Consider the following 24894-nt stretch of genomic DNA (forward strand, 5'->3'; position numbering starts at 1 on the left):
GTGTGTGTTGTTTTCTTAGAACTATTAGTTTGCACAGTTTTGCAAGAAAATCTCTCTAGTTCAGTATTATTCAAACCAATTATCAGTCTATATATTTGCTTGAAGAAAAAAAGGTAGATTATAATAGATATGTGCATTTGGCAGTCTCGTTCACTGACGAATGCGGAAAAAGGCAACCTATATCAGCTTTTGGCTCACTTCCGAGCTGAAATTATTCTTGTGAAAGTGTAACGCACTAAATCCATATCTTAGTGTGTTACACTTCCACAAGAATAATTTCAGCTCCGAAAAAGAGCCGAAATCTGCTAGGGGCTGCCTCCTTCTACATTTGTTAGTGAACGTAACTGCCGACTGCACATACAGTATCTAGATTCTAAATTTACTTGTTGCACTTACAATTACAACATGATTGATTTAGTAATTGCATGCTAATGCGATTGAGAGAGCCCTTCAAAAATGCTGGTCTTCATGGTGACTAGAAAGTCTTTCCTGGTGTCTAGTAAATTGCCCTTTGGGTCTGATTCCCAATCTTACACTGCACTCACTTTTATTCCAATACTCGTGTGTGAGAGTGAGAACCAGGTCTACCTTACATTTATCATATCCTCCCCTTGCTTGTTGCCTTGGTTCCTGGAGGTGAAACAGGCATTAGTGAGCGCTTAAAGGGATATTCCGATCAAAGTTTAAAGGGACACTAAACCCAATTTTGTTCTTTCGTGATTCATATAGAGCATGCAATTTTAATCAACTTTCTAATTTACTCCTATTATCAAATTTTCTTTGTTCTCTTGCTATCTTTATTTGAAAAAGCCATCTAAGCTAAGAAGCCTGCCAATTGTTGGTTCAGAACCTTGGACAGCAATTGTTTATTGGTGCTGTCCAATCAGCAAGGACAACCCAGGTTCACCAAAAATGGGCTGGCATCTAAACTTACATTCTTGCTTTTCAAATAAAGATACCAAGAGAATGAAGACAATTTGATAGGAGTAAATTAGAAAGTTGCTTAAAATTGCATGCTCTATATGAATCACGAAAGTAAGAACATTTTTGGGTTCAGTGTCCCTTTAAAGGCATATTCCAGCCAAAATTGGAAACCACGTGGGTGCATTTCTGTATTGAACAGAAGCATTTTTGTAATCATGTATTAGCAAAAATGATTCTAATAAAAGCTATAGCTGTTTCAAAAGTGTATTTAAGTATGCACCGTGCACCAGCATTTTAAACACAACACTTGCTTGGAAAGCCTAAGGTGCTTGTACCATCTGGTAATGACTCAATTGGTTAATTGCTGACATGATACAAGCCCCACTGATGATCTGAGCAGCTGCATTATTGAAAATGCTGTTGCATTTACAATATCTAGCTATGCTTCACATGCACGTGCAGAGAAAAATGTTAACACTAAAACAATGATAACTCTTAATAGAAGCATTTTTGCCAATACATGTATATTGCAATTGTGTTTCTATTCAAAGATTCAATAAATCTATGTGCATTTATATTTTGACTGGAATGTCCCTTTAAATGCACATAGATGAATTACATCTTTGAATAGAAACATATTTACAATAGACATGTATTATCAAAAATGCTTCTAGTAAAAGTTATCACTGTTTTAATGTTAACATTTTTCTCTGTACGTTCATGTGAAGCATAGCTAGATATTCTCAGTGCACCAGCATTTTATATACTGCAGCTGCGCAGAGCACCAGTGGGGCTTCAATCAAGTCAGCAATTAATAAATTGAATCATTACCATTCAAGCACCTTAGGCTCTCTATTTAAACTGCTTGGGTGTGGTGCATACTTAAATACACATTTGAAACAGCTATAGCTTTTATTTGAAGCATGTTTGCTAACACATGTATATTTCAAAAATGCTTCTATTCAAAACTGAAATTCACCCATGTGGATTCCAATTTTGGCTGGAATGTGCCTTTTAAAGGGACAGTAAACAGTGAGATTTTTTTTTATATACAGAATTTAGTTATGCATAGTAAAACAACTTTATAATATACCTGTACTTTCATCATTTATTTTGCTCCCTTTTCACACTGCAGACTTCTCAAGGTTAACCCTTCTACATATCTTTCCTGCAGAACAATGCACTTTCTGTTAGCATAATTACTGTGGCTAGCCTGGATTGACGTCTCCATTTGAGACAAGGTGGGTGGAGCTTGCAATTAAAAAAATATTTGCAGCTAATGAGATGGTCATTTTGTTTTAAAAATGCTTAGACTTGGGCGATACGTTATTTTTCAGCCAGACAGCAGAAATGTAATTGCAAGGTGTTTACTGTCCCAGAAACTGGATTATTACCTATACACTGCTGTGATATCAGGCCCTGCTGGTTATGGATGCTCTCTTTAATCCTGACAGCAACCTACTCTGTCCATGCAGTTGAGGCAAAGACAGTGGGCCTGGTGGAAGTTAGCAAGTGTTAATTCAAATTTGATACAACCTGCTCAATTAAAGGGATATGAAACCCAAACATGTTCTTTTGTGATTCAGACGGAGCAGACCATTTTGAAAAAGAAAGTTTCCAATTTACTTCTGTTATCAAATTTGTTTCGTTCCCATGATGTTCTGTGTTGAAGAGATACCTAGGTAGGTATCTGGAGTGCTACATGGCAGGAAATAGTGCTGCCATCTAGTGCTCTTGTAAATGAATAACATTCTTGCAAAACTGCTGCCATATAGTGCTCCAGAAATGGGCCTTCTCCTAAGTATACATCCCTGCTTTTCAACAAAAGATACCAAGAGAAAAGAAAAAATGATAATAGAAGTAAATTCGAAAGTTGTTGTTTTACAATTGCATGATCTATCTGAATCCATGAAAGAAGAAATTATTTTGGGTTTCATATCCCTTTTAACTGCTGGCAATGGGAGCTAAAGCAGGCGGACTGGGTGACTTTCATTGTAGTGACCTCAGTTTGAGCCAGCTCTATAACACCGGCCAGGCCAACTCACTTCTCCAATACTGGCTTTATGCTTGTATATTCTGTTGGGTATAGAAATACGGGCTGGATTCATTCCAGCAGTAAACCTGCTGAGAAACAAATTGCTTTAGGTGTGAAAACAATTCCCCAACAGTGGTGCATGCGTTTGTGTGTGTCTATTTAATCTCTTGTTTTATATAATGATATTTTATCACATAGGGATGGCTAAAAGTTTCTGGCTCCTAGATTTTGAACAAAGTTGTTAAGCCCCTTCCTAATATACTTCTCCTATAATGCTAAATATAGCCACCAATCAGCAAGCACTACCCAGGGCGCTGAACCAAAAATGGGCCGGCTCCCTATGCTTATACATTCCTGCTTTTTCAAATAAAGATAAAATTGGAACAAAGAATAGGAGCGCCAGACGTTTGAAGTATGCTATCAGGAACTAATGTGCGTACGATTTAAAACGCTTTTATTACAAATTAGATAAAAAAATGAAGGTAAACAACTACCTATATAAATACGGTATAAGTAAAACAAGTCTATACACAATCTGAACAAATCTATACACAGCTGATAGAACAATATGTGCGAGTGACAATGTGCGAAAAATAACATTAATTGCAGTCAAAAAATGTACACAAGGAGTGACATAAAAAATGGCCTTATAAAGGAACTGTTAAAAGGACATTATACACTCATTTTTTCTTTGCATACATGTTTTGTAGATCTATTTTTATAGCCCATAAAGCTTTTTTTTTTTTAAAAAAATTTAAAAATGTATAGTTTTGCTTATTTTTAAATATCATTGCTCTGATTTTCAGACTCCTAACCAAGCCCCAAAGTTTTATGAGAATACCGTCAGATACCTACTCCAGCTTGCAAAAGAAGGGGGAGGGGGGAGGGTCTTATTTCCCACTTGCAGTGGGCTTTCCAGCTACCTTTTCAACAGAGCTAAACTGAGAGCTTCTAAGTAAGTTTTTAAACAGTTTTATACTGGATTTTTATGTCGGTATCTGTGCATCTTATTCTTTATAGTAGTGTCTATTACATGCAGTTATATGAAAATGAGTGTATACTGTCCCTTTAAGAAGTCTGTGAAATTTACAAAAAATAGTGAAGTCCTCAGAGCGAATCCCTTGGAATCTTGGGGGTGGTAGAGGAAAAAAAAGTCACACAAAGCATAGGACGTGTACACGTGAAAATAAGAAAAAATTTGAAAAAAGTTGTGAATAGATATCCCAAAACAAAAAGATGTGTTGTATATCATTAGTATTCTGGGGGTATCAAAAACTGGATAACGTTAAAATGCGTGCAGAAGAGTAGTAGATGATCGGCATCTGTGTACCTGAAAATAAAGAAAAGCAAAATATGTGCAATATTGTCTAAGATAGTTGAGCTTAAAGGGACACTGAACCAAAAAAATGTTTCTTTCATGATTCAGATAGAACATGCAATTTTTAATCAACTTTCTAATTTACTCCTATTATCAAATTTTCTTCATTCTCTTGGTATCTTTTTTTGAAAAGCAAGAATGTAAGTTTAGATGCCGGACGATTTTTGGTGAACAACCTGGGTTGTTCTTGCTGATGGGTGGATAAATTCACCCACCAATAAACAAGTGCTGTCCAGTGTACTGAACCAAAAAATAGCTTAGATGCCTTATTTATCAAATAAAGATAGCAAGAGAACTAAGAAAAATTGATAATAGGAGTAAATTGGAAAGTTGCTTAAAATTGCAATCCCGAAATCTGAATCACGAAAGTAAAAAATCTGGGTTCAGTGTCCCTTTAAATGAAAAATGGCTCACTAGATCATATAGATGTAGGGAAGATGTCTTGAAAAAGGGCCGAAATGCGTTGACACTACAAGAATTCTGAGGCTTGAATGCTACCCTGAAATAGTCTATATGATCTGGTGAGCCATTTTTCATTTAAGCTCAACTATCTTAGACAATATTGCACATATTTTACTTTTCTTCAGTGCTTCTATAGTGCTTAAAATAAAACAAAACAAAATCCAGAGCACAATAAAAACCAGATCGCTTTTGCAATAAGAGATACTAAAAAATATTGCAGTATCCTGCTGTTAATGACTTTGCAAAAACAGTGGTAATCAAAAACTTGTATATATTGTAGTATTAATGAGTGTTTCCTGAAAAAAAAGAATACACTGGATAAGTACAATCCCACACAGGTCATCTCTTCTGTTTAAAGCTGCAACAACTAATCAATGTAATATTTTTTTTTTTTATTTTAAAGTACAGTTACAATCATAAAAACACAGTCTGATAAAAAAAATTAAAAAAATATTTTTTTTCACTTTTTTGTCTCGCTTAACAGTTGACCAGAGCTGTAAAAGTTTGATATTCCGTCGCATTTTAAATGAAATTGTGTGCATGCGAACCCGTTTTTTACTCTCAACCTGTAATGTGCACGCTACTTCATATGTACACAAAGACCCGCAATAAACCCCTTTTCGCTTGTGCGCAACCGTTCGTAATCTAGCCTAATATGCACTGTATAGATAATTGTGAAAGGCTTTGTCCTGTTATTGATAGTTCTTTGGACTTTTTTTTTCTTTATATTTTTAATAAATTGTGATATATACCAGATTCAACCACTATAAGTATATATCTGTTATTTTAGGAATGGACTAGAATCTCTAGTCACTAGAATATCTAGTCACTAGATATTTTTTCCCTAACTTTATAGCTGGTTATTTACCACTGCATATAGATATTTAAATTGGAAAGGAAGCCCAGGCCTACTTTGTTGAGGGTCCCCTTGCCAAGGAGGTAAACCCTTTGTATTGGTGGAGAGCTAATAAAGATAAATATCCTAACTTGGTGAAATTGCCAAAACCCTACTTATGCATCTCAGGAACCTCAACACCATCTGAGCGCCTCTTCTCTGCTACAGACAACATAGCTGTAAAAAGAGAGCTAGCCTCAGCCAGGAGCATGTGGTCATGTTGACATTTTTGCATTTCAATGCAAAGTTTCTGGAAGAGTGAATAACAGAATGAAACAGCGATGGTCTATCTATTTCTAGTTTTACCTCTTTTCAAACAGTTTGTGGTTTTGTTTAATTACTATTTATTTTTTATCCGATTTTTAAATCGAAAAGATTATCGCCCTATTAATTGATTTTGAAAATAATCATTCGTTGCAGCCCTTCCTCTGCTATCCTTCCATGTACTTCAGTTCCTCGGACGTTTAGCTTGGTTTCTCTACTCAGTGTGTAAATAAAGTCCCAGGATACAGCTGCTTCATATGGTCACTGTTTTCCTCAGACTACGGAAGCACGCTAGGGACAGAATAGTGCAGTCTGCAACACGTTTCAGCTGTGTGAAATGGTATATTGTATCTATATGAACTATACCCTCTACAGGGAGTGCAGAATTATTAGGCAAATGAGTATTTTGACCACATCATCCTCTTTATGCATGTTGTCTTACTCCAAGCTGTATAGGCTCGAAAGCCTACTACCAATTAAGCATATTAGGTGATGTGCATCTCTGTAATGAGAAGGGGTGTGGTCTAATGACATCAACACCCTATATCAGGTGTGCATAATTATTAGGCAACTTCATTTCCTTTGGCAAAATGGGTCAAAAGAAGGACTTGACAGGCTCAGAAAAGTCAAAAATAGTGAGATATCTTGCAGAGGGATGCAGCACTCTTAAAATTGCAAAGCTTCTGAAGCGTGATCATCGAACAATCAAGCGTTTCATTCAAAATAGTCAACAGGGTCGCAAGAAGCGTGTGGAAAAACCAAGGCGCAAAATAACTGCCCATGAACTGAGAAAAGTCAAGCGTGCAGCTGCCAAGATGCCACTTGCCACCAGTTTGGCCATATTTCAGAGCTGCAACATCACTGGAGTGCCCAAAAGCACAAGGTGTGCAATACTCAGAGACATGGCCAAGGTAAGAAAGGCTGAAAGACGACCACCACTGAACAAGACACACAAGCTGAAACGTCAAGACTGGGCCAAGAAATATCTCAAGACTGATTTTTCTAAGGTTTTATGGACTGATGAAATGAGAGTGAGTCTTGATGGGCCAGATGGATGGGCCCGTGGCTGGATTGGTAAAGGGCAGAGAGCTCCAGTCCGACTCAGACGCCAGGGAGGTGGAGTACTGGTTTGGGCTGGTATCATCAAAGATGAGCTTGTGGGGCCTTTTTCGGGTTGAGGATGGAGTCAAGCTCAACTCCCAGTCCTACTGCCAGTTTCTGGAAGACACCTTCTTAAAGCAGTGGTACAGGAAGAAGTCTGCATCCTTCAAGAAAAACATGATTTTCATGCAGGACAATGCTCCATCACACGCGTCCAAGTACTCCACAGCGTGGCTGGCAAGAAAGGGTATAAAAGAAGAAAATCTAATGACATGGCCTCCTTGTTCACCTGATCTGAACCCCATTGAGAACCTGTGGTCCATCATCAAATGTGAGATTTACATGGAGGGAAAACAGTACACCTCTCTGAACAGTGTCTGGGAGGCTGTGGTTGCTGCTGCACGCAATGTTGATGGTGAACAGATCAAAACACTGACAGAATCCATGGATGGCAGGCTTTTGAGTGTCCTTGCAAAGAAAGGTGGCTATATTGGTCACTGATTTGTTTTTGTTTTGTTTTTGAATGTCAGAAATGTATATTTGTGAATGTTGAGATGTTATATTGGTTTCACTGGTAAAAATAAATAATTGAAATGGGTATATATTTGTTTTTTGTTAAGTTGCCTAATAATTATGCACAGTAATAGTCACCTGCACACACAGATATCCCCCTAAAATAGCTATAACTAAAAACAAACTAAAAACTACTTCCAAAACTATTCAGCTTTGATATTAATGAGTTTTTTGGGTTCATTGAGAACATGGATGTTGTTCAATAATAAAATTAATCCTCAAAAATACAACTTGCCTAATAATTCTGCACTCCCTGTATATGTTTGTAATCTTTTAAGAAACACTGGTGTAACGTTTACAATACAAACTTCTTTAGTAGGCCAGGTCCTTTTTAAGGACATTTATCCACCAATCGGCAAGCGCTACCCAGGTACTTAACCAAAAATGGTCCGGCTCCTCTGCTTACATTCCTGCTTTTTCAAATAAAGATACAAAGAGAATGAAGAAAAATTGATTATAGGAGTAAATTAGAAAGTTGCTTAAAATTGCATGCTCTCTCTGAATCATGAAAGGAAAAAGTGTGGGTTTCCTATTACTTTTAAAATTCAAGCAATAATGAAATGCTCTAACATCTAATAGCATTTTCTTATTGCACATTTGTATCCCTTTAAGCTAAAATTAGAGTATATATTGCATTTTTTCAATGCTTGTTGCACTAATTATTATTAAATCAAGTTTATGGTAAATTATGCAATTAATTCATGTATTAGATAGTTTAAAGGGACAGTAAAGTCAAAATTATATATTGATTCAGATAGGGCATGCCGTTCCAATTTATTTTTATCACATTTGCTTTGTTCTCTTGGTATTCCTTGTTAAAAACTAAACCTAATTTCTAAGCCCTTTAAGGCTGCCTCTTATCTCAATGAATTTGATAATTTTTTACAGTTAGACAGTGCTAGTTCATGTGTGCCATATAGATAAGTGTGCTTACTTCCGAGGAGTTATGCAAGAGTCAGCATAACCGCTATTAACAAACTTGCTAAAATGCAAGTTTATAAATCACACAGAAATAAGTGGGCAGTCTGCAGAGGCTTCGTTACAAGATAATTACAGAGGTAAAAAGTGTATTAATATAACATTTAATATATAAATTGGCCCGTTCAAGAAACGTCATTAAAAAAAAATAAAGTGTAGATCGGTGCCCGGATTAGAAGAGGTATGAATAAATCTGAGCGATTAGCTCTAAACAACACTTTAGCAAACTAAGTAATGATGAATGAAATTAAGGTTAGATTTTGATCATAGTTACACTGATTACTCCCAGAACGAGTAAGTTTACAATCACTTTAAGTATAAAGTATAGTAATAATAATTTATAATAATACTCCATTATTATCACTTGATCATTGGTTGAGGAGAACTCCCACAGCTATATTGGTGGACAGGGTAATTGCTCCACAAGTGAAAAACAAAAGCATGTTAAAGGGACACTGAACCCAAATTATTTCTTTCGTGATTCAGATAGAGCATGCAATTTTAAACTTCTTTCTAATTTACTCCTATTATCAATTTTTCTTTGTTCTCTTGCTTTCTTTATTTGAAAAAGAAGGCATCTAAGCTACTTTTTGGGGTTCAGAACCATGGAAAGCACTTGTTTATTGGTAGGTGAATTTACCCACCAATCAGCAAGAACAACACAGTGTGTTCACCAAAAATGGGCCGGCATCTAAGCTTACATTCTTGCATTTCAAATAAAGATACCAAGAGAATGAAAAGAATTTGATAATAGGAGTAAATTAGAAAGTTGCTTAAAATTGCACGCTCTATCTGAATCGCGATCAAACATTTTTGGGTTTAGTGTCCCTTTTAAGTATCTTTTGAAAATTGATATTAAGTGACCATAAAGTTACAATTTAAACTTTCATGTTTCAGAAGTATCAAATTGTCTTTGTTTTTGTTTTTTGGTATCTTTTTTTAAAAAAGCATACCTAGGTAGGCTTTGAAGCAGCATGTCACTACTGGGAGCTAGCTACTGATTGGTGGCATCATATATGTTTATTTTCATTGGCTCACCTGTGTTGTTAGCCCAGTAAGGCAAATTAGATAATAGAAGTAAATTTGAAAGTTGTTTAAAATCCTGTGCTCTCTAACCTCTGGTTGGGATGTCCTAGGTTTTTTTGAATGAGGTGAAATTTAAGCATTTGCGCATTACTTTTATGACCTTTTGATTAAGCCTCAGAGGCTCAGCACTTTTTTTTTTTTTTTTTTTTTTTTAAATATGTAATTATTTCCTTTTAAGTGTATTTATGTGTTTTGTGAACATAGTTTTGCATATTTATTAACCTTTTCGTGACCAATTTGATTTGTCTCTATCTAAACAAATTGAAATCTAGCAATTGTGCATTCGATCAAGAGATTTCAATGATAGGATCGGGTCAGGGACGGCGAATATATATATATATATATATATATATATATATATATATATATATATATATATATATATATATATATATCCTTTTATTTTAGTACTGGTAGACACTCTCTGCAGTACTTAAGATAGGGGTGACCATTGTGGGTTGGGGGAGGGAAGAAAGCTGTTTCAGAGGGATTAGGGGTGATCAGGGGGTGGGGATGTGTCAGGTGGGAGGGTAACCTATACACTAAAGCTAAAATTAACCCTACAGGCTACCTAATTAACCCCTTCACTGCTGGGCATAATACAAGTTTGGTGCACAGCTGCAATTCGCACCCTTCTAATTACCAAAAAGCAACGCCAAAGCCATATAAGTCTGCTATTTCTGAACAAAGGGGATCCCAGAGAAGCATTTACAACCATTTATGCCACAATTGCACAAGCGGTTTATAAATAATTTCAGTAAGAAACCTAAGGTTTGTGAAAAGTGATTTTTTTTTATTTGTTCGCATTTGGCGGTGAAATGGTGGCATGAAATATACCAAAATTGTCCTTAATCAATACTTTGGGTTGTCTACTAAAAAAATATATCGCTTTGATAGGTAAATATAATAAAAAAGGCTCTATTTCTGTTTAAATGTAGTGATGGAAAAAATGCTAAAAATACTGTGGTCTTTTAAGGGAGGTTTTTGTCTGAAATGCCCAGTCCTTAAGGGGTTAAATATTGAATAAGGATAAAGATTTAGTTTTTGTAAAGTAATGGATGCCACCATGCCACTAGTTATCTATTTTTCTTTGTGCAAACAAAACTGTGTGGAAACCTTTTTAGATAATCATATGTTCCACACAGCCTTGTTTGGACAGACTTTTATTGTCAGTTTTTTTGTCTGTTACTAAGGGCTCGATTTATCAAGCTAGGGTGGACAGTTGCATACATATTCACTCCTGTCCACCCCAGCTCGCCTCTAGCGGGCAGTAAACCTCTGCCGGAATTCAGCTTTGCACAAGAGCGCTATTTTGCGGACGGTTTGAAAAATTGAAACCCTACCTGTCATCAGTAGGAAAGATAAATAAGGGGGGAACGTAAGTTTAAGCATGGCGGCGCCCATTACTTTATAAAGAGTGGAATTTAGAAAATCAACAATTTTCATAGTTAAATTACAGGAAAAGGGGACAAAATAAATACAGTATATTTAGATTTTTTTTTTAACTGAATATAATTTATATTACAATCTCATACTGTTTAATATCCCTTTAAGCCATTGACTAGGGAAGATGTGTATGGGAGGGCAGTTGCAGATGCCTTTCTCCTCTTAACAGCATGGCCACATGCCACCTCAGCCTAGCTTCTGCTTGTTCGTGTGGAAGCCAAGCTCATTATTTGTCTCCTCCCCTATTTCCTTTCCTTGTTGACAGACAAAGGGCAGTCAAGGGGTAAAATAATTGCCATGTGTGTTTCCAACAATCAAGAGCTTAAATCCCTGCAGCAGGTGTGCTAAATTGATTTTTTCAGTTGTTGCCTGTCCATTTGCCAAGCTCTCGAGAGTTTAACTCACTGCTGCATTTGTGTTTCTGACCATCAAGGGGTTAGATCACTGTCATCTATTAACAGCATTCTAGGAAAGAAATCTCAAACAGTTTTGCTAATTATGTCAAGGACAGCTAAGGACACCATGTGATGTTGCCTCACTCAGCTGTTTAAGAACAATGTCATTTTAAGTTTTTAAGTGATCTCCCATAGCGTGATCAGCTAAATATTGCACATTTTGTTTTGTTTTTTTACCCACTTTTGACCTATAGCTCTGAGGAAGAAGTATGCGATGCAACCTCTCTCCTTTGCAAAGAGGCCGGTGGCAACATGCTGTATAGTGCACAAGCTAATTGACATGTTCCCATACTTTCCCTAATTGACCACCCCAAAGGAAACCAGATATACTTACTTTAAAGGGACCCTAAACCCACATTTTTTCTTTCTTTCATGATTAAGATAGAGCATGCAATTTTAAGCAACTTTCTAATTTACTCCTATTATCATTTTTTCTTCATTCTCTTGCTATCTCTATTTGAAAAAGCAGGAACCCCCTGCAGATATGCACATATCCTACACTAGTGGGGGCTAGCTGCTGATTGGTGCCTGCACACATTTGTCTCTTGTGACTGGCTAATTAGATGTTTTCAGCTAGCTGCCAGTAGTGAAATGTTGATCCTTCAGCTAAGAATTACAAGAGAATGAAGCGAATATAATAGAAGTACATTTAAGAGTTATTTTAAATTGTATGTTCTATTCAAATCATAAAAGAAATTTTTTTGAGTTTCCTGTCCCTTTTAACACTTCCCAGATAAATTGTATAAACCTATCCTACCATGAGATACAAACATCAGCACTGGCTGCATTTTCTTGTAATAGGCTGTATCAAGTATTCTAATGAACAGATTGTGTTTTTTTTTGTTTTGTTTTTTAGCCATAAGAATATGGAAAGGGATATGATACCCCCCAATTCAATGTTGTTTTTATTTTATTTTTTTTGTGTGTGTGATTCTGACAGGGCATACAATCTTAAAAAAGAATTCCAATTTACTTATTAATATAAAAAATGGCAAATTTGATAATATATCAGTCTTTTACTCTTAGGGCTAGATTTATTAAAGCTGAGGCGTACAGGGGCGCATATACGCGCCCCTGTACGCCTCAGCTTGCCTGTGGCGGGGCGAAAATACCCGCAGGTATTCGGCATTGCACACGAGCGCAATTTTGCGCTCGCGTGCAATCCGGCCCCCTGCCCGCGCACAGCCACTCACGCGCGGGCAGGAGCTGTCAATCTCCTCGGTCTGACTAGACCGAGGAGTTTGAATTTCGCCACATTAGAGGTGGCGAAGAGGCTAAGGAAGCATCGGTCTGGTGACCGCTGCTTGATAAATGACGGCGAGCAAGTTCTTGTGAGAACTTGCAGCCATAGGGCGTTAATAAATCTAGCCCTTAGTGTGCTATTGTGTAACTTATAAGATAGCCTTACTCGCTTAAGATAACAGCTTTTTTCCTAAGAAAGAGCACTTAGCCCTATACTCTCAGACTGGCAGCTTAGTGACCTGTTAATATGGCGTAGTTTAAAACATGATAGAGCAACTACCTTAACTCAAATTGGGAGTCTGATTGCTTCCTGCTTTAAAGGGACACTGAACCCAATTTATTTATTTTGTGATTCAGATAGAGCATGCAATTTTAAGTAACTTTCTAATTTATTCCTATTATCAAATTTTCTTCATTCTCTTGGTATCTTTATTTGAAAAGCAAGAATGTAAGTTTAGATGCCGTCCCATTTTTGGTGAACAACCTGAGTTCTTGCTGATTGGTGGATAAATTCACCCACCAATAAACAAGTGCTGTCCATGTCCTGAACCAAAAATTGGCTGGCTCCTTAGCTTAAATGCCTTCTTTTTCAAATAAAGATAACAAAGAAAAATTGATAATAGGAGTAAATTAGAAAGTTGATTAAAATTGCATGCTCTATCTGAATCACAAAAGAAAAAAATGTGGGTTCAGTATCCCTTTAATAACCCACTACTTATTCCATGACCCATGAGTAAACTGCAATGAGTAAAATTGCTTATTCAATACCATTTGGGTAACTCTCTCCTATTATAGCTGCTGTCCCTTTTACCATCTTCCACCCCAATAACTTTATAGTACTCTGGAATCTGCATAATGCATCCAGAGACTAAATGAGAGGTTTCTCTCACAAAATACTGCATACAATATTTATATACTCCAATACATGTGTATCTTCAATGTGAACTACTTCAAATATTGTTTAATATGCTATATTGATCCTAGAATTTGCTCATATTTAGGTTAATTTATAATTGAAGGATAACAATCTCATAATGTGTCTCATAAAAGGTTAGTTAAAACTGTTTTAATGTTAATAGTCTTGTTATCCTACTGATACAATGATGTACTAGTTGGTTGAGTTCCATAAGTGGACCATCACCAACAAAATTGGAAAATGTGAGGTTTATCTTTTGCATATATAAAGGGACAGTCACGTCCAAAAAAAACTTTCATGATTCAAATAGGGCATGTAATTTTAAACAACTTTCCAATTTACTTTTATCACCAATTTTGCTTTGTTCTCTTGGTATTCATAGTTGAAAGCTAAACCTAGGAGGTTCATATGCTAATTTCTTAGACCTTGAAGGCAGCCTCTAATCTAAATGCATTTTGACAGTTTTTCACCATTAGAGGACGTTAGTTCATGTGTTTCATATAGATAACATTGAGCTCATGCACGTGAATTTACTGAGGAGTGAGCACTGATTGGCTAAAATGCAAGTCTGTCAAAAGAACTGAAATAAGGGGGCAGTCTGCAGAGGCTTAGATACAAGGTAATTACAGAGGTACAACGTGTATTATTATAACTGTTGGTTATTATGCAAAACTGGGGAATGGGTAATTAAGTGATTATCTATCTTTTAAAACGGCAAACATTCTGGTGTTGACTGTCCCTTTAAGCCTATCTGTGATAAAACAGATACGATTGCATATTTTGGACTAAGTGTCTGATACGTTCTTTTCTCTGTGTATTTGTATGACATTTGAAATGTCTTTTGCCTGTTATATTGCATATTAAACTTCAATAATACATTATTTTTTAAAAAATCGCTTTGTTCCCATGATATTCTAGGTAGGCATCTGGAGCACTTAAAGGAACACTCAAGTGAAAATTGAACTTTCATTATTCAGACAGAGCAAGCAATTTTAAACAACTTTCCAATTTACTTCCATTAACAAAATGTGCACAGTCTTTTCTCCAACATAGGTGTGTCCGGTCCACGGCGTCATCCTTACTTGTGGGATATTCTCTTCCCCAACAGGAAATGGCAAAGAGCCCAGCAAAGCTGGTCACATGATCCCTCCTAGGCTCCGCCTACCCCAGTCATTCTCTTTGCCGTTGTACAGGCAACATCTCCACGGAGATGGCTTAGAGTTTTTTAGTGTTTAACTGTAGTTTTTCATTATTCAATCAAGAGTTTGTTATTTTCAAATAGTGCTGGTACGTACTATTTACTCAGAAACAGAAAAGAGATGAAGAATTCTGTTTGTATGAGGAAAATGATTTTAGCAACCGTAACTAAAATCCATGGCTGTTCCACACAGGACTGTTGAGAGCAATTAACTTCAGTTGGGGGAACAGTTTGCAGTCCCTTGCTGCTTGAGGTATGACACATTCTAACAAGACGATGTAATGCTGGAAGCTGTCATTTTCCCTATGGGATCCGGTAAGCCATGTTTATTACGATTGTAAATAAGGGCTTCACAAGGGCTTATTTAAACTGTAGACTTTTTCTGGGCTAAATCGATTGATTATTAACACATATTTAGCCTTGAGGAATCATTTTATCTGGGTATTTTGATATAATAATATCGGCAGGCACTGTTTTAGACACCTTATTCTTTAGGGGCTTTCCCAAAGCATAGGCAGAGTCTCATTTTCGCGCCGGTGTTGCGCACTTGTTTTTGAGAGGCATGGCATGCAGTCGCATGTGAGAGGAGCTCTGATACTTATAAAAGACTTCTGAAGGCGTCATTTGGTATCGTATTCCCCTTTGGGTTTGGTTGGGTCTCAGCAAAGCAGATACCAGGGACTGTAAAGGGGTTTAAAGCTTAAAACGGCTCCGGTTCCGTTATTTTAAGGGTTAAAGCTTCCAAAATTGGTGTGCAATATTTTCAAGGCTTTAAGACGCTGTGGTGAAAATTTGGTGAATTTTGAACAATTCCTTCATGTTTTTTCGCAATTGCAGTAATAAAGTGTGTTCAGTTTAAAATTTAAAGTGACAGTAACGGTTTTATTTTAAAACGTTTTTTGTACTTTCTGATCAAGTTTATGCCTGTTTAACATGTCTGAACTACCAGATAGACTGTGTTCTGAATGTGGGGAAGCCAGAATTCCTATTCATTTAAATAAATGTGATTTATGTGATAATGACAATGATGCCCAAGATGATTCCTCAAGTGAGGGGAGTAAGCATGGTACTGCATCATTCCCTCCTTCGTCTACACGAGTCTTGCCCACTCAGGAGGCCCCTAGTACATCTAGCGCGCCAATACTCCTTACTATGCAACAATTAACGGCTGTAATGGATAATTCTGTCAAAAACATTTTAGCCAAAATTAACCCTTGTCAGCGTAAGCGTGGCTGCTCTGTTTTAGTTACTGAAGAGCATGACGACGCTGATATTAATATCTCTGAAGGGCCCCTAACCCAATCTGAGGGGGCCAGGGAGGTTTTGTCTGAGGGAGAAATTACTGATTTAGGGAACATTTCTCAGCAGGCTGAATCTGATGTGATTACATTTAAATTTAAATTGGAACATCTCCGCATTTTGCTTAAGGAGGTATTATCCACTCTGGATGATTGTGAAAATTTAGTCATCCCAGAGAAACTATGTAAAATGGACAAGTTCCTAGAGGTGCCGGGGCTCCCAGAAGCTTTTCCTATACCCAAGCGGGTGGCGGACATTGTTAATAAAGAATGGGAAAGGCCCGGTATTCCTTTCGTCCCTCCCCCCATATTTAAAAAATTGTTTCCTATGGTCGACCCCAGAAAGGACTTATGGCAGTCAGTCCCCAAGGTCGAGGGAGCGGTTTCTACTTTAAACAAACGCACCACTATTCCCATAGAGGATAGTTGTGCTTTCAAAGATCCTATGGATAAAAAATTAGAAGGTTTGCTTAAAAAGATGTTTGTTCAGCAGGGTTACCTTCTACAACCCATTTCATGCATTGTCCCTGTCACTACTGCCGCATATTTCTGGTTTGATGAACTGCTTAAGGTGCTCGATAGTGACTCTCCTCCTTATGAGGAGATTATGGACAGAATCAATGCTCTCAAATTGGCTAATTCTTTCACTCTAGACGCCTCTTTGCAATTGGCTAAGTTAGCGGCTAAGAACTCTGGGTTTGCTATTGTGGCGCGCAGAGCGCTTTGGTTGAAATCTTGGTCGGCTGATGCGTCTTCCAAGAACAAGCTACTAAACATTCCTTTCAAGGGGAAAACGCTGTTTGGTCCTGACTTGAAAGAGATTATCTCTGATATCACTGGGGGTAAGGGCCACGCCCTTCCTCAGGATCGGCCCTTCAAGGCAAAAAATAGACCTAATTTTCGTCCCTTTCGTAAAAACGGACCAGCCCAAGGTGCTACGTCCTCTAAGCAAGAGGGTAATACTTCTCAGGCCAAGCCAGCTTGGAGACCAATGCAAGGCTGGAACAAGGGAAAGCAGGCCAAGAAACCTGCCACTGCTACCAAGACAGCATGAAATATTGGCCCCCGATCCGGGACCGGATCTGGTGGGGGGCAGACTCTCTCTCTTCGCTCAGGCTTGGGCAAGAGATGTTCTGGATCCTTGGGCGCTAGAAATAGTCTCCCAGGGTTATCTTCTGGAATTCAAGGGACTTCCCCCAAGGGGGAGGTTCCACAGGTCGCAGTTGTCTTCAGACCACATAAAAAGACAGGCGTTCTTACATTGTGTAGAAGACCTGTTAAAAATGGGAGTGATTCATCCTGTTCCATTAAGAGAACAAGGGATGGGGTTCTACTCCAATCTGTTCATAGTTCCCAAAAAAGAGGGAACGTTCAGACCAATCCTAGATCTCAAGATCTTAAACAAATTTCTCAAGGTCCCATCGTTCAAGATGGAAACCATTCGAACTATCCTTCCTTCCATCCAGGAAGGTCAATTCATGACCACGGTGGATTTAAAGGATGCGTATCTACATATTCCTATCCACAAGGAACATCATCGGTTCCTAAGGTTTGCATTCCTGGACAAACATTACCAGTTCGTGGCGCTTCCTTTCGGATTAGCCACTGCTCCAAGGATTTTCACAAAGGTACTAGGGTCCCTTCTAGCGGTGCTAAGACCAAGGGGCATTGCAGTAGTACCTTACCTGGACGACATTCTGATTCAAGCGTCGTCCCTTCCTCAAGCAAAGGCTCACACGGACATTGTCCTGGCCTTTCTCAGATCTCACGGCTGGAAAGTGAACGTGGAAAAGAGTTCTCTATCCCCGTCAACAAGGGTTCCCTTCTTGGGAACAATTATAGACTCCTTAGAAATGAGGATCTTTCTAACAGAGGCCAGAAAAACAAAGCTTCTGGACTCTTGTCGGATACTTCATTCCGTTCCTCTTCCTTCCATAGCTCAGTGCATGGAAGTGATCGGGTTGATGGTGGCGGCGATGGACATAGTTCCTTTTGCGCGCATTCATCTAAGACCATTACAACTGTGCATGCTCAGTCAGTGGAATGGGGACTATACAGACTTGTCTCCGAAGATACAAGTAAATCAGAGAACCAGAGACTCACTCCGTTGGTGGCTGTCCCTGGACAATCTGTCTCAAGGGATGATGTTCCACAGACCAGAGTGGGTCATTGTCACGACCGACGCCAGTCTGATAGGCTGGGGCGCGGTCTGGGGATCCCTGAAAGCTCAGGGTCTTTGGTCTCGGGAAGAATCTCTTCTACCGATAAATATTCTGGAACTGAGAGCGATATTCAATGCTCTCCAGGCCTGGCCCCAGCTTGCGAGGACCAGGTTCATACGGTTTCAATCAGACAACATGACGACTGTTGCGTACATCAACCATCAGGGGGGAACAAGGAGTTCCCTAGCGATGGAAGAAGTAACCAAAATTATTCTTTGGGCGGAGTCTCACTCCTGCCACCTGTCTGCTATCCACATCCCAGGAGTGGAAAATTGGGAAGCGGATTTTCTGAGTCGGCAGACATTGCATCCGGGGGAGTGGGAACTCCATCCGGAAATCTTTGCCCAAGTCACTCACCTGTGGGGCATTCCAGACATGGATCTGATGGCCTCTCGTCAGAACTTCAAAGTTCCTTGCTACGGGGCCAGATCCAGGGATCCCAAGGCGGCTCTAGTGGATGCACTAGTAGCACCTTGGACCTTCAAACTAGCTTATGTGTTCCCGCCATTTCCTCTCATCCCCAGGCTGATAGCCAGGATCAAGCAGGAGAGGGCGTCGGTGATCTTGATAGCTCCTGCGTGGCCACGCAGGACTTGGTATGCAGATCTGGTGAATATGTCATCGGCTCCACCTTGGAAGCTACCTTTGAGACGAGACCTTCTTGTTCAGGGTCCGTTCGAACATCCGAATCTGGTTTCACTCCAGCTGACTGCTTGGAGATTGAACGCTTGATTTTATCGAAGCGAGGATTCTCAGATTCTGTTATCGATACTCTTGTTCAGGCCAGAAAGCCTGTGACTAGAAAGATTTACCATAAAATTTGGAAAAAATATATCTGTTGGTGTGAATCTAAAGGATTCCCTTGGGACAAGGTTAAGATTCCTAGGATTCTATCCTTCCTTCAAGAAGGATTGGAAAAAGGATTATCTGCAAGTTCCCTGAAGGGACAGATTTCTGCCTTGTCGGTATTACTTCACAAAAAGCTGGCAGCTGTGCCAGATGTTCAAGCCTTTGTTCAGGCTCTGGTTAGAATCAAGCCTGTTTACAAACCTTTGACTCCTCCTTGGAGTCTCAATTTAGTTCTTTCAGTTCTTCAGGGGGTTCCGTTTGAACCCTTACATTCCGTTGATATTAAGTTATTATCTTGGAAAGTTTTGTTTTTAGTTGCGATTTCTTCTGCTAGAAGAGTCTCAGAATTATCTGCTCTGCAGTGTTCTCCTCCTTATCTGGTGTTCCATGCAGATAAGGTGGTCTTACGTACTAAACCTGGTTTTCTTCCAAAAGTTGTTTCTAACAAAAACATTAACCAGGAGATTATCGTACCTTCTCTGTGTCCAAAACCAGTTTCAAAGAAGGAACGTTTGTTGCACAATTTGGATGTTGTTCGCGCTCTAAAATTCTATTTAGATGCTACAAAGGATTTTAGACAAACATCTTCCTTGTTTGTTGTTTATTCAGGTAAAAGGAGAGGTCAAAAAGCAACTTCTACCTCTCTCTCTTTTTGGATTAAAAGCATCATCAGATTGGCTTACGAGACTGCCGGACGGCAGCCTCCCGAAAGAATCACAGCTCATTCCACTAGGGCTGTGGCTTCCACATGGGCCTTCAAGAACGAGGCTTCTGTTGATCAGATATGTAGGGCAGCGACTTGGTCTTCACTGCACACTTTTACCAAATTTTACAAGTTTGATACTTTTGCTTCTTCTGAGGCTATTTTTGGGAGAAAGGTTTTGCAAGCCGTGGTGCCTTCCATTTAGGTGACCTGATTTGCTCCCTCCCTTCATCCGTGTCCTAAAGCTTTGGTATTGGTTCCCACAAGTAAGGATGACGCCGTGGACCGGACACACCTATGTTGGAGAAAACAGAATTTATGTTTACCTGATAAATTTCTTTCTCCAACGGTGTGTCCGGTCCACGGCCCGCCCTGGTTTTTTTAATCAGGTCTGATATTTTATTTTCTTTAACTACAGTCACCACGGTACCATATGGTTTCTCCTATGCAAATATTCCTCCTTAACGTCGGTCGAATGACTGGGGTAGGCGGAGCCTAGGAGGGATCATGTGACCAGCTTTGCTGGGCTCTTTGCCATTTCCTGTTGGGGAAGAGAATATCCCACAAGTAAGGATGACGCCGTGGACCGGACACACCGTTGGAGAAAGAAATTTATCAGGTAAACATAAATTCTGTTTTTATATTTAGACTTTGAGTCACCAGCTCCTACTGAGCATGTGCAAGAATTCACAGAATAAGCGTGTATGCATTTGTGATTGACTGATGGCTGTCACATGGTACGTGTATGCGTTTGTGATTGGCTGATGGCTGTCACATGGTTCAGGGGGAGTGGAAATAGACAAAACTTTTAAAATTGTAAAAAAAAAAATCTACTACTCATTTGAAGTTCAGACTAAGTGCAGTTGCATTGTCTTGTTATCTTGCATTTGTTGATTATGCAAATCTACTCTGTTGACTGGTCCTTTAACGGCAGGAAATAGTGCTGCCATCTAGTGCTCCTGCAAATGGATAACATTCTTGCAAAACCGCTGCCATATAGCGCTCCACAAATGGACTGGCTCCTAAGCTTACATTTCTGCTTTTAAACAAAAGATACCAAGAGAACAATGAAACATTTGTAAGAAAAGTAAATTAGAAAGTTGTTTAAAATCTCATGCTCTATCTGAATCATATCCCTTTAAAGTTTATGGTTTCAAAAACCTTCTTTGCTTCTGAAGAATCATTCTCTAATTTCCCACTATCTTATGCAACATCCATTTGAGATATTAATAGCAATATCCTTTAAGCTGACAGAGAAAGGAACCATTCTGATTGCTATAACATCTGCTAGTGGAGGACCCACAGGCTTTGTCTTGTAACTAGTTTTAAAGAATGAATGCAGCTAAATTTAATTGAAAGAGCTTGGTTTCATTTCACTCATGTTAAAAAGAATAGTGCTAGATATAATGATGATGTATTTAAAGGGATATAAACCCAATTTTCTTTCTTTCATGATTCAAATAGAGCATGCAATTTTAAAGGGACAGTCAAGTCCAAAAAAATCTTTCATGATTTAAATAGGGCATGCAATTTTAAACAACTTCCCAATTTACTTGTATCACCGATTTTGCTTTGTTCTCTTGGTATTCTTAGTTGAAAGCTAAACCTAGGAGGTTCATAGGCTAATTTCTTAGACCTTGTAGACTGCCTCTAATCTGAATACATTTTGACCACTAGAGGGCATTAGTTCACATGTTTCATATAGATAACATTGAGCTCATGCACGTAAAGTGACCTAGGAGTGAGCACTGATTGGCTAAACTGCATGTCTGTAAAAAGAACTGAAATAAGGGGGCAGTCAGCAGAGGCTTAGATACAAGATAATTACAGAGGTAAAACGAGTATTATTATAACTGTGTTGCCTGTGCAAAACTGGGGAATGGGTAATAAAGGGATTATCTATCTTTTTAAACAACAAAAATTCTGGTGTTGACTGTCCCTTTAAACTCCATTTCTAATTTACTTCTATTATGAATTTTTCTTCGTTCTCTTGGTAACTTTTGTAGAAAATCAGGGACGTATGCTTAGGAGTACTATTTCTGGAGCCCTATATAGCAACCGTTTTGCAAGAATGTTATCCAATTGCAAGAGCACTAGATGGCAGCACTATTTCCTGTCATTTAGTGCTCCAGATGCCTACCTAGGTATCTCTTCAACACAGAATATCATGGGAACATTAAGAATTTGATAATAGAAGTAAATTGGAAACTTTTTTTAAATGATCTGCTCTGTCTGAATCTCAAAAGAAAATGTTTGTGTTTTACATCCCTTTAAAAGTTTAAAGCAAAGATTAGCCTGCGAATAATATGCTGTTGCATGTTTTAAAATGTATAGGATTGTTAAAGTAATTGTCTAACTGGGTTTCCACACAATCTTGTTTGTATTTTTTTTTTTTTTTTAATATCTGTCTTAATTATTCCCACCAGAAGATATAGATAATTCGAAGACCTAGGTTTCAACATAGAAGCAACCATTTCTTTGTAGGATATGGATAGAGAAAACAATTTTCATAATTAAATTATTTTTACAGAAAAGGGGACTAAAATAAAAATATTGCAAAGTTGTTTTTTTGTTTGTTTTTTCTTTTGGATTTCATGACTATTAGAACATTTATCACCACAGGGTTGTTTTTTTTTCTTTTGGATCGTTTGTTTCTTTTGCAAGATGTACCGAGTCCACGGATTCATCCTAACTTGTGGGATATTTTCCTTCGTGACAGGAAGTAGCAAGGAGAGCACCACAGCAGAGCTTTCTTATATAGCTCCCCCTTAACTCCACCCCCCAGTCATTCTCTTTGCTGGCTCTAAGGAGGAAGGGTAAAGAGAAGAGGTGTTAAACTGTTAGTTTTATTTTATCTTCAATCAAGAGTTTGTTATTTTTAAATGGTACCGGTGTTGTACTATTTACTCTCAGGCAGGACATAGATGAAGATTTCTGCCTGGAGGATGATGATCTTAGCATTTGTAACTAAGGTCCACTGCCGTTCCCACATGAGCTGAGGAGTACAGGAAAACTTCAGTGTGAGGAACGGTTTCTTGCTATACAGCAATGAGGTATGTTCAGTCATATCTGAGTGTTAACTCAGAAAGGCTGACAGTGTCCCCATTAGGGGAAGGGTAAGCAGTAATCCTAGTGTTATCAGTGGTTTTTACTAGCTTGCATAAAATGTTAATTTTTTGTGGGCACTCAGTTTATGTGAATTTGGGACAAATGTTTTTGTGTCTGGGAGTAACGTTTTCTGTTTTATGGGACATTTGCTTGAGGGTTCTTTGGGGTTGTATATAACCCACAAGGCTTTCAGGCAGGGTTTGTTAGTTTTGTGTAGGCCCCAGCAACATCGAGTGAGGTGGGCGGGGCCTACATTTACAAGCAGCAAGCAACTTCTCCTGAGGTCCTGAGAGTTTTCTGAGGGACTAATTGAAGCTTTAAACCCCATATTATCGCTTCCTAAAGGCAGGTAGGGCCACAGCAGAGCTGTGGCAAGGTGCGTTAGTGGTTTTTAACCGGTTTTAGACAATTATCAATCCGTTTTTTTCTTTTGGGGGTCTATTGCTTTTTTACTTGTGGTGCAATCCTTCTAAAGCTTAGTGGGTACACTGTTAAAATGTCGGAATTTTTGAAGCAATTTTAACCTGTTTTGCAGCTTGTGTATGCCTTTTTTTTCTCTTAAAGGTACAGTACCGTTTTTTGCAAATTGTGTTTTTTTCATTAAATAAAGTGTTTTCCAAGCTTGCTTGCTTCATTACTAGCCTGTTAAACTTGTCTGATACTGAGGAAACTCAAGCCATTGTGGAACCCCCTCTAAGAATGTGTCCCAATTGTACTGATATGTCTATAAATTGCAAACAGCATATTTTGACTTATAAGAATTTGGCATTAAATGATTCTCAGACAGAAGGAAATCAGGTTTCGCCATCTAGTTCTCCCCAAGTGTCACAACCAGTTACGCCCGCACAAGCGACGCCAAGTACTTCTAGTGCGTCTAATAATTTCACCTTGCAAGATATGGCTTCAGTTATGAATACTACTCTCACAGAGGTTTTATCTAAACTGCCAGGGTTGCAAGGGAAGCGCAGTAGCTCTGGGTTAAGAACAAATGATGAGCCTTCTGACGCTTTAGTAGCCGTATCCGATATTCCCTCACAATGTTCTGAGGTAGGGATGAGGGATTTGCTGTCTGAGGGAGAGATTTCTGATTCAGGAAAGATGTTCCCTCAGACAGATTCAGATATGACGGCATTTAAATTTAAGCTAGAGCACCTCCGTTTATTGCTCAGGGAGGTTTTAGCTACTCTGGATGATTGTGACCCTATTGTCGTTCCAGAGAAATTGTGTAAAATGGACAAATATTTAGAGGTTCCTGTTTACACTGATGTTTTTCCGGTCCCTAAGAGGATTTCGGACATTGTTACTAAGGAGTGGGATAGACCAGGTATTCCGTTCGCTCCCCCTCCTGTTTTTAAGAAAATGTTCCCCATTTCTGACACCATAAAGGACTCATGACAGACGGTCCCTAAGGTGGAGGGAGCTATTTCTACTCTGGCTAAGCGTATAACTATACCTATTGAAGACAGTTGTGCTTTCATTGATCCTATGGATAAAAAGGAGGGTCTCCTAAAGAAAATTTTTGTTCATCAGGGTTTTCTTCTTCAACCTATAGCGTGCATTGTTCCGGTAACCACTGCAGCTGCTTTTTGGTTTGAGGTTCTAGAAGAGGCTCTTCAGATGGAGAACCCACTAGATGATATTTTGGACAGAATTAAGGCCCTTAAATTGGCTAATTCTTTTATTACAGACACCGCTTTTCATCTTGCTAAGTTAGTGGCAAAGAATTCAGGTTTTGCCATTTTAGCACGAAGAGCGTTATGG

General features: G+C 38.6%; 1 protein-coding gene across 5 annotated transcripts in view; it reads left to right on the plus strand.

Moving 5' to 3' along the window:
* SLC20A2 (solute carrier family 20 member 2) overlaps positions 1 to 24894 on the plus strand; it is a 254933-nt gene that overhangs the window by 71515 nt on the left and 158524 nt on the right. For 2 of the 5 annotated variants that reach the window (XM_053703199.1, XM_053703195.1), the window contains exon 2: positions 3766 to 3914. The exons of 2 other annotated variants lie outside the window; for them this stretch is intronic. The gene's annotated coding sequence lies outside the window, so the exon portion shown is untranslated. Of the gene's footprint in view, positions 1 to 2098; positions 2166 to 3765; positions 3915 to 24894 lie in introns of all 5 variants that reach the window. One more of the 5 variants, XM_053703197.1, reaches the window with a different exon arrangement.

This window comes from Bombina bombina, chromosome 2 (assembly GCF_027579735.1).
Source record: "Bombina bombina isolate aBomBom1 chromosome 2, aBomBom1.pri, whole genome shotgun sequence".
NCBI lineage: Eukaryota > Metazoa > Chordata > Amphibia > Anura > Bombinatoridae > Bombina > Bombina bombina.